The following is an 11,282-nucleotide window of genomic DNA, read 5'->3' on the forward strand; positions in this document are numbered from 1 at the left end:
CTGTTGAAATGAAAGTGGAGGGTTTGATAATTGTTTATCCATTATTCCAAATATCAATTCATAAAACGAAAGTGGAGCTTTGATATTCGAACAAGTGAATTTAGACAAGGATTGCAAAGTCAGCGAAATAGGCTTTGAGACATATAGTTTCGATCTTCAAGGGAACTAATAACAATCAAGTCAGCGAAATAGGCTTGGTTGTTAGAGGAACCAAAATCTAATAGTAATCAAGTCAGCGAAATAGGTTTGGTTTCTCGAGGAACATAAGAGAAACTGTCTTGAGAAATTAGGTCTAACATAACATTATAAGCTTATAGTTTTGGTTTGAGAAGGACTTGTTATTTAGATGAAACCAACGATCCCAAGGCTCTTTTTTATTATATTAATTTTTCAACCGTTTGAAAACCCCCAACTTACAATTCTCTTCTCTTCTAATCATCTCTAAAGGTTAATTGAATTAAACTACTCCCTGTCGGAACGATACTCTTTTAATACTACTTCGGTAAGACCGTGCACTTGCGGTTTTATCTCATCAAGTTTTTGGCGCCGCTGCCGGGGAGTAAACTAATTTGATTAACTCTTTCTTTGTGATTAGAACTCTTCTCTCTCCCCCTCTTCTTTCTTTCTTTTCCTACACTTGACTTCTTGGGTAGCATAAAAATAATAGATAACATGGCTGAGGAACGCACTCTTAAGGAGTATTCGATCCCTTCTTCGGATGAGCCATGCACTATTATAGTTTACCCAACGGTTGAAGGTAGCAACTTCAAAATAAAACCTGCGCTACTAATTCTGGTACAACAAAACCAGTTTTCTGGATCATCCTCTGAAGATCCAAATTTACATATCTCAAACTTTTGGAGACTTAGTGTAACTTGCAAAAACGACCAAGAAGCCGTTAGGCTACATTTCTTCCCTTTTTCTCTTAAAGATAGGGCCAACAATTGGTTCAATTCTTTAAAGCCCGGTTCCATCACCTCATGGGACCAACTGAGACGAGAATTCCTTTGCCGCTTCTTTCCCCCATCAAAGACCGCCCAACTTAGGGGAAAGCTTTACCAATTTACTCAAAAAACGGGGAATCTCTTTTCGATGTGTGGGAGCGTTTTAAAGAAATACTTAGACGTTGTCCCCATCACGGTTTGGAGAAATGGTTAATCATCCACACCTTTTATAACGGTCTAACATCTAACACTAAATTGACTGTTGATGTAGCTGCAGGTGGTGCCCTAATGAACAAGGATTTCACAACAGCTTATGCCTTAATTGAGGACATGGCTCTAAAACTTTTTCAATGGACGGAAGAAAAAGCAATCATCAATCCTTCACCCTCTAAAAAAGAGGCAGGTATGGACGAAACCTCTTCCTTTGACTATCTATCTACCAGGGTGAATGCATTATCTCAAAGACTTGATCGCATGAGTACTTGTGTTATCACACCTACCTTCTCACCTCCATGTGAAGCATGTGGCCTATCTAGTCACTCTAGCATCGATTGCAAACTAAGTAGTATTGAGCAGTTAAACTTTGTTCAGAATGGCCAAAGAGTTGTCCAAAAATCTCACATTGAACTTTTAATGGAAAACTATTTTCTTAAACAATCCGAACAGCTCCAAGAGCTTAAGGACCAAACTAGACTTTTGAACAACTCTCTTGCTACTCTCACAACAAAGATAGACTCCATCTCCTCTCACAACAAAACCTCTGAAACTCAGCTCTCCCAAGTAGTTCATAAGGTTGACCACCCCAACAAAATGAATGTTGTTACACGTAGGAGTGGCAAGCCACTCGAAGACCCCGTAAGGAGAACCAAATCCAATGATAGTCAGAAAGAGATCTGCAAACCACCATCTAGGGAAACTAGGGCAGAAAGAGAGGAACCACGAGTTGAGGAAAACACACCACCTCCCTTTAAGCCGAAAATTCCCTTCCCACAAAGGTTTGCCAAATCTAAGCTAGATGAGCAATTTAAAAAGTTCATAGAGATGATGAACAAAATATACATTGATGTGCCTTTCACCGAAGTCTTAACCCAAATGCCTACCTATGCTAAATTTTTGAAAGAAATCCTTTCTAAAAAGAGAAAAATTGAGGAAGGTGTGACGGTTAACCTTACGGAAGAATGCACTGCCATCATCCAAAATAAATTGCCACCAAAGCTTAAAGACCCAGGCAGTTTTTCCATACCTTGTGTCATAAGGTTAGAAGTAGTGAAGAAAGCTATGTGTGATCTAGGAGCCAGTGTCAGCCTAATGCCTTTATCCCTTTACGAGAGGTTGGGAATAGGGGAACTTAAATCGACAAGGATGACCCTACAACTAGCGGACCGTTCTGTTAAGTATCCAGCTGGAATCATAGAAGATGTCCCCGTTAAGGTAGGAGAGGTATACATCCCTGCTGATTTTGTTGTAATGGAGATGGAGGAAGACAACCAAGTACCAATTCTTTTAGGAAGACCTTTTCTTGCCACCGCAGGAGCCATCATTGATGTAAAAAAGGGTAAGCTTGCTTTTAATGTCGGTAAAGAGACTGTTGAATTTGAACTTGCTAAACTAATGAAAAGTCCTTCCATTAAGGACTCTTGTTGCATGATAGATATAATCGACCATTGCGTGAAAGAGTGCTCTTTAGGATCATCTACACATGATGGTTTGGAAGTATGCTTGGTAAACAATGCAGGTACAAAACTGGAAGGGGAGGCAAAAGCTTATGAAGAGCTGTTGAATAGAACTCCTCCAATGGAAGGTCTAAGTGTGGAGGAGTTAGTAAAAGAAGAACCAGCACTTCCACCCAAGGAGGCACCGAAAGTAGAGCTTAAACCGCTCCCATCAAATCTAAGGTATGAATTCTTGGGCCCTAACTCTACCTATCCTGTTATTGTAAATGCAAGCCTCGATGAAGTAGAAACTGAAAAGTTACTTTATGTCCTCAAGAAGTATCCTAAAGCTATAGGGTACACCATTGACGACATTAAAGGAATAAATCCTTCATTATGCATGCATAGGATACTTCTTGAAGAAGACTATAAACCCTCCATTGAGCATCAAAGAAGGCTAAATCCTAATATGAAAGAAGTTGTGAAAAAAGAAGTTTTAAAACTCCTAGATGCAAGTGTTATTTATCCAATTTCTGATTCCAAATGGGTTAGCCCGGTGCAAGTTGTACCTAAAAAGGATGGTCTCACAGTTATTAAAAATGATAAAAATGAATCCATTGCCACTAGGACCATCACCGGTTGGAGAATGTGTATTGATTATAGGAAGTTTAATAAAACAACCCGTAAAGATCACTTCCCTCTCCCTTTTATAGATCAAATGTTAGAAAGGTTAGCTAAGCATTCACATTTTTGCTACTTAGATGGTTATTCCGGATTTTTCCAAATACCCATTCACCCTAATGACCAAGAAAAGACGACTTTTACATGCCCCTTTGGGACCTTTGCCTATAGAAGGATGCCTTTTGGTCTTTGTAATGCCCCTGCTACTTTTCAAAGATGCATGATGTCTATTTTTTCTGACTTTGTTGAAAAAATAATGGAAGTTTTTATGGATGATTTCTCTGTGCATGGATCTAGTTTTGATGATTGTCTGACTAACCTTGAAAAAGTTTTGGAAAGATGTGAACAGGTGAACCTAGTCTTAAATTGGGAGAAATGTCACTTCATGGTAAGAGAAGGAATTGTCCTAGGACACTTGGTCTCCGACAGAGGTATAGAGGTAGATAAAGCAAAAATCGAAATTATTGAAAAAATGCTACCTCCTACCTCAGTCAAAGAAATTAGAAGTTTCCTAGGACATGCAGGGTTCTACCGCCGTTTCATTAAAGATTTTTCATCAATCACTAAACCACTAACAAGCCTCCTTCTTAAGGACGCAGACTTTGTGTTCGATAATGCTTGTTTGTAGGCATTTTGCAGGTTGAAAGAAGCACTAATCACTGCCCCAATCATACAACCACCAGATTGGAGTTTCCCCTTTGAAATAATGTGTGACGCAAGTGACTATGCGGTTGGGGCGGTGTTAGGTCAGAGAAAGGAAAAAAAGATGCATGCCTTATACTACGCCAGTAAGACCCTAGATGGGCACAGGTAAATTATGCCACAACAGAAAAAGAACTGCTAGCAGTTGTCTACGCCATTGACAAATTTCGGCAATACTTGGTAGGATCAAAAATCATTGTTTACACAGATCACTCGGCCATAAAATACTTGCTAAACAAAAGAGATGCCAAACCGAGATTGATCCGATGGATTTTGCTCCTCCAAGAATTTGACCTTGAAATAAAAGATAAAAAGGGTGTAGAAAATGTTGTCGCTGACCACTTGTCCCGACTTCGGGAGACCAATGAGGATGAGTTACCCTTGGATGATTCCTTCCCGGATGACCAACTCTTCTTATTGGCACAAACTGACGCACCTTGGTATGCAGATTTTGTTAATTTTCTTGCAGCAGGAGTGCTACCGCCTGAGTTCAGCTACCAACAAAAGAAGAAGTTCTTCAATGATCTCAAGCACTACTATTGGGATGAGCCCTACCTCTTCAGAAGAGGCTCAGATGGGATTTTCAGGAGATGCATTCCTGAAAACGAGGTAAGTAGTATTCTAACTCATTGCCACTCCTCTTCTTATGGTGGCCACGCCAGTACACAAAAGACTTCTTTCAAAATTCTTCATTCTGGTTTCTGGTGGCCATCACTCTTCAAAGATGTGCATTCGTTTATTTCTAAATGTGACAAATGTCAACGCACCGACAATATTACTAAAAGAAATGAAATGCCTTTGAACAACATCCTTGAAGTCGAAATTTTTGATGTTTGGGGTATTGACTTTATGGGACCATTCCCCTCCTCTTTTGGGAATCAATACATATTGGTAGCAGTTGACTATGTGTCCAAATGGGTTGAAGCCATTGCTTCCCCCACTAACGATACACAAATTGTTATAAAACTGTTTAAAAAAGTCATCTTTCCTAGGTTCGGAGTGCCAAGGGTTGTGATAAGCGATGGAGGGTCTCACTTCATTTCAAGACATTTTGAAAAACTTTTGCAAAAACTTGGCGTGAGGCACAAAATTACGACACCCTATCACCCCCAAACTAGCGGACAAGTGGAGGTCTCAAATAGACAGATCAAAGCTATCCTTGAAAAAACTGTCTCAACCTCTAGGAAAGATTGGTCAAGTAAGCTTGACGATGCCCTTTGGGCCTATCGAACGGCTTATAAAACTCCCATTGGAATGACTCCTTTTAAACTTGTCTACGGGAAATCTTGTCACCTTCCCGTTGAGCTCGAGCATAAGGCCTATTGGGCAATTAGAAACCTCAACTTAGACCCCAATTTAGCCGGTTAAAAAAGAAAGCTTCAATTAAGCGAGCTAGAAGAACTTAGGATAGATGTCTATGAGAATGCCCGCATTTATAAGGAAAGAACTAAGAATTGGCATGACAAGAAAATCGTCAAGAAGCACTTCAAAAGCGGTGAACTTGTGCTACTCTTTAATTCTAGGCTAAAGCTCTTCCCCGGTAAACTAAGGTCACGATGGTCCGGCCCTTTTCAAGTTCGCACAGTCTACCCTTATGGGGCGATTGAAATATTTTCTGAAGAAACAGGATCCTTCACGGTTAATGGGCAATGGCTTAAAATCTATAATACCGGAGAAGTAAATGAAGTAGTGGCTGATTTCACTCTGAGTGACCCACCTTAAGGATTTTTATCCTTATTTTTGTCAAGCTAGTGACAATAAAAGAGCGCTTCATGGGAGGCAACCCACTAATTTAATTGCTTTCTTTGTTTTCTGTTATATTTTTTGTTTTGTAGGTAACTGTCCGAGATTGACTAGGAAACGCAAGAAAAATCAAAGTTACAAGAACTAGAAAGGTGGCACGGCCTGTGATTAAGTTGGCACGGCCGTGCCAGGAATCACACCACCACCTTAACCAAAATTGGCAGAATGACGGCACGGCCCGTGCTAAAGTTGGCACGGCCGTGCCAACCTGACAGGCCTCCGGGGTTCAAAAATTTCGGCAAATTGTGAGCTTTCCGCATCCTTTCTCACTTTTTCCTTGTTTCTTTCGTTTTTTAAATCATTGAGGACAATGCTTCTCCTAAGTGTGGGGGGAGCCTAATAAAGTGTCTTTAGTCGTAATGTTTCCAAACTCCCTTGAACTTTATTCTTTTTGTTTTGTTTTATTGTAAAAGGCATGGTTAAGTAGCTAATTTTTATTGAAAATATCATGACACAAAATTTTCATTGTCTCCTCTTATTTGATTGATTCTTATACATGAAAAGCAAACTCTTGTGTTTTAAGTCTTCTTGATATACCCACATCTTGTTTTAAAGTGAATAAAATTCTCCAATGAGAAAAACACAAAGTTGCTTCCCTTGAGTAAATGTATGAATAGGTATTTTAAGGAAACGCGTTTTAATCTTAGCGGTGCATTAACCTTTAAAGATTCTCAAAGTGTCAGTAGTATAAGTTAGTATAAGGGAGTTCGTAAAAAGCCAAATAAATTCCAAGATCTCATCATTGAATCTAGATTGGGGAAGGAGGTAGGCCCTCCGACTTCCTACGTGAAGATGATTGTTATCTTAAGGAAAAACTTTAAAAAGCATCATTGAATCTAGATTGGGGAAGGGGGTAGGCCCTCCGACTTCCTACGTGAAGATGATGTTTTAAGGGATACCATTGAATCTAGATTGGGGAAGGGGGTAGGCCCTCCGACTTCCTATGTGAAGATGTTGTTCCTTAAATAAAGAACTTAAAATGTGCAAATGGCAAAGAACAAAGATTCTCAAATACTCCCATCTCTCTTATATGAATTATAGAAGGAATCTTTCTTGGTTGGTTTAGTACTAGGATTAGACCATGTTTCCTCATAATGCCTATCTTATACAGGAGCAAGAAAAGGGTTGGACTTCACACACACACTCATTTGAAACTTGATCGTTGGGTTGAATAAAAATTACAAGAAATGCTTGAGTTTGTGATTAGTGTACATTTGGGATTTAAGCCCTTGAGGAGACATGTGCTTTAATTGAATTGTCATTTGATAAAATTGTTTGTGCTACTATGTTTATGCCTTTTGCTTGAGGACAAGTAAAGATTCAAGTGTGGGGGAGTTTGATGAGTCATTTATTGACTATTTTAATATGCTTTTTAGTTTAGTTTTATTTAGATTTGATTTGATTTTATATTAGTATTATTTCCTTTTTAGGATAGCTTACTTTAAATTGCATTTTATTATATTTCAGGAAAGAATATTGGATGAATTGAATCTTTGAGCAAAAGAAAGGGACTTGGAGCCGATTGGATGCAAAAATATGAAGATTGAGAGACAAAAATATGTCACCCACAAGTCAGAAGCTTGGCACGGCCGTGCCACCCTCCAGAGTGCCTTTTGCTGCTTTTGCATAGATTTTAAGCTACATTATTTTTAGCCCAAATGTAATAGCTTAGATTTTAAGTCGATCGAATGCTATAAATAGAGTAGCCATCCATCACAAATATTCATCTTTACTTGGAATTCAATAAGTGACAATTGCTTTTCTAATTAAAGTTCTTTTCTTTTCCTTTATTTTCTTGTCATTTACTTTTATGCTTTCTCTCTTCTCCCCCATGTCTACGATGAACATGAGTGAGTAGACTTCTCCTTGTCTTGGGATTGTTGGATAAGTCTAAATGACATAATCCTAATCAAACCAAGCTCTAAGCCTTAATCTTATGTAACCCTAATTTCTTATCTAAATTCACCGTTTTAACATGGATCAACCATTATCAAACTGTGGAAACGAAAGTGGAGGGTTTGATAATTGTTTATCCATTATTCCAAATATCAATTCATAAAACGAAAGTGGAGCTTTGATATTCGAACAAGTGAATTTAGACAAGGATTGCAAAGTCAGCAAAATAGGCTTTGAGACATATAGTTTCGATCTTCAAGGGAACTAATAACAATCAAGTCAGCGAAATAGGCTTGGTTGTTAGAGGAACCAAAATCTAATAGTAATCAAGTCAGCGAAATAGGCTTGGTTGCTAGAGGAACATAAGAGAAACTGTCTTGAGAAATTAGGTCTAACATAACATTATAAGCTTATAGTTTTGGTTTGGGAAGGGACTTGTTATTTAGATGAAACCAACGATCCCAAGGCTCTTTTTTATTATATTAATTTTTCAACCGTTTGAAAACCCCCAACTTACAATTCTCTTCTCTTCTAATCATCTCTAAAGGTTAATTGAATTAAAATACTCTCTGTCGGAACGATACTCTTTTAATACTACTTCGGTAAGACCGTGCACTTGCAGTTTTATCTCATCAAGTTTTTGGCGCCGCTGTCGGGGAGTAAACTAATTTGATTAACTCTTTCTTTGTGATTAGAACTCTTCTCTCTCCCCCTCTTCTTTCTTTCTTTTCCTACAATTGACTTCTTGGGTAGCATAAAAATAATAGATAACATGGCTGAGGAACACACTCTTAAGGAGTATTCGATCCCTTCTTCGGATGAGCCATGCACTATTATAGTTTACCCAACGGTTGAAGGTAGCAACTTCAAAATAAAACCTGCGCTACTAATTCTGGTACAACAAAACCATTTTTCTGGATCACCCTCTGACCACAAGAGTAATGTTTGTACTAAAGATGAGAAGAAGTGCTTCAGATGTGGTCAGAAAGGACACATATTAGCTGATTGTAAGCGGGGAGATGTTGTTTGCTATAACTGCAATGAGGAAGGTCACATCAGTTTGCAGTGTACGTAGACGAAGAAGGTTAGGATCGGTGGTAAAGTGTTTGCTCTGACTGGTACGCAAACCACTAGTGAGGATCAACTTATCAGAGGTACTTGTTTCTTTAATAGTACTCCTTTAATTGCTATTATAGACACTGGTGCTACTCATTGTTTCATTGCTATTGAATGTGGTTATAAGTTGGGTCTGGTTGTATCTGATATGAAAGGGGAAATGGTTGTTGAAACTCCAGCTAAGGGTTCAGTAACTACTTTTCTTGTTGTCTATGTTTGGTAGAGACTTTGAAGTCGACTTAGTTTGTTTACCGTTGATGGGAATGGATGTTATTTTTGCGATGAACTGGTTCGAGTATAACCGAGTTCATATCAATTGTTTTAGCAAGACGGTGCATTTTTCTTCTGCGGAAGAAGAGAGTGGAGCAGAGTTCCTAACTACTAAACAGTTGAAGCAGTTGGAGCGTGATGGAATTCTTATGTTTTCTTTAATGGCATATTTGTCGTTAGAAAATCAAGCTGTGATTGACAGGTTACCAGTGGTGAATGAATTTCCTGAAGTTTTTCCTGATGAGATTCCAGATGTACCATCGGAAAGGGAGGTTGAATTTTCAATTGACCTTGTTCTAGGAACGAAGCCGGTGTCGATGGCACCTTATCGTATGTCAGCTTCCGAGTTAGCTGAATTGAAGAAACAGTTGGAAGACTTGCTTGATAAGAAGTTTGTAAGACCAAGTGTCTCACCTTGGGGAGCGTCGGTATTGTTGGTAAAGAAGAAGGATGGTAGTATGAGGTTATGCATTGACTATCGTCAGTTGAATAAAGTTACAATAAAGAACAGGTATCCACTTCCGAGGATTGACGACTTGATGGATCATTTGGTGGGTGCAAGGGTTTTTAGTAAGATTGACTTGAGGTCAGGTTACCATCAGATCAAGGTGAAGGATGAGGATATGCAGAAGACGGCCTTTAGGACACGATATGGTCATTACGAATACAAGGGGATGCCTTTCGGTGTTACTAATGCGCCTGGTGTGTTCATGGAGTAGATGAACCGAATTTTCCATGCTTACCTGGATAAATTCGTGGTTGTGTTTATTGATGATATTCTGATTTATTCTAAGACTGAAGAAGAGCATGCAGAACATTTGAAGATTGTGTTGCAAGTATTGAAAGAGAAGAAGTTGTATGCTAAGTTGTCGAAGTGTGAGTTCTGGTTAAGTGAAGTGAGTTTTCTTGGCCACATTATTTCTGGTAGTGGTAGTGCAGTTGATCCATCGAAAGTTGATGCAGTATCACAATGGGAGACTCCGAAGTCAGTGACTGAAATCAGAAGTTTCTTGGGTTTGGCTGGTTATTACCGCAGGTTCATTGAGGGATTTCCGAAGTTAGAACTTCCGTTGACTCAGTTGACCTGTAAGGGTAAGTCGTTTGTGTGGGATGCTCAGTGTGAGAGTAATTTCAATGAGTTGAAGCAAAGATTGACAACTGCTCCTATTTTGATTCTACCGAAGCTGGAAGAAACTTTTGTTGTTTACTGTGATGCGTCTAAGTTGGGATTGGGTGGTGTAGTTGTAACGCCTAGTCGATATATTTATTATTTTAATTTAATTAGAGTCTTATACGTGATTTTAATTAATATTTGTGATGTTATGTGGTGTGATATATTTTATTATATGGTTGGTTTTAATATTAATTTAAATAGGTGTGAAATAATAATTATTTTTGGAGTTTGGGGAGTTAATATAATTTATTAGAACTAGTTACAAACCCATGCTTCGCACGGGTTGAATAACGTATTTTTTTAAAATTTAGTTCTGAAGGAGAAATCTTATAAATTACAGAAAATTATTGTCCTTTATAAATGTGCAGATTAACGTTACATAATAGTTAGGTTTATAAAAAAGACTGCAAGTGTCATAGACTAACCAAAAAGGGATTTTTGCTAACATTTACATCGGATAAAATGAAAAGAACAAATGACATCTCAAAGTCAAGATAGTTTACGATTACAGTCCAAAGTGATGCGTCAAAATAGTAGAAGTTCAAATAGTACACCAGCAAAGATCAACTTTGGAACAACTCGAACATGCAAGTTCTTCGGTGATTTTTCGAAATCAAAGATGAGCTTACCAACTTCTTTCATCACACGTTCTTTGCAGAAATTGAATCACTGCCCACCAAAGTATTTTTCATAGCTTTCTCTTTCGGCGGTAATGAGACGACGCTTATATTTTCTCTGTGTCTGGTCATCAATGAGAGTGATTGCTTTGCGCTTTTCTTTTAGAATTGTTCTTGACACCTCATTTGTGAAATGCTAAACAGGGAAATAAGAACAGTATTAGTCTAATGCATATTAACATGGATAAGACGTATGCGAATATAGTTACATATAATTTATAAAATAAAGGTAGCATAACTGATTTCAAGCTAAAGAAAATGTATCATGACTTCTAATTTATCTTCCTATTATCTTCTTAAAAAGGCTAGATAAATGCATTCATGTGCATTATATGAACCCCGTTGACCAATTAATATTGTTGAAACA

At 38.2% G+C, this 11,282-nt stretch overlaps 1 non-coding gene across 1 annotated transcript; it reads right to left on the minus strand.

The window, feature by feature from the left end:
- Positions 1 to 1,038: 1,038 nt before the first annotated feature.
- Positions 1,039 to 1,144, minus strand: LOC120576285 (small nucleolar RNA R71). Its single transcript, XR_005642363.1, has one exon. It is a non-coding gene; the product is annotated as a small nucleolar RNA R71 (small nucleolar RNA).
- Between the last annotated feature and the right edge of the window lie 10,138 nt (positions 1,145 to 11,282).

The sequence above is a fragment of the Medicago truncatula genome, chromosome 6 (genome assembly GCF_003473485.1).
Source record: "Medicago truncatula cultivar Jemalong A17 chromosome 6, MtrunA17r5.0-ANR, whole genome shotgun sequence".
NCBI lineage: Eukaryota > Viridiplantae > Streptophyta > Magnoliopsida > Fabales > Fabaceae > Medicago > Medicago truncatula.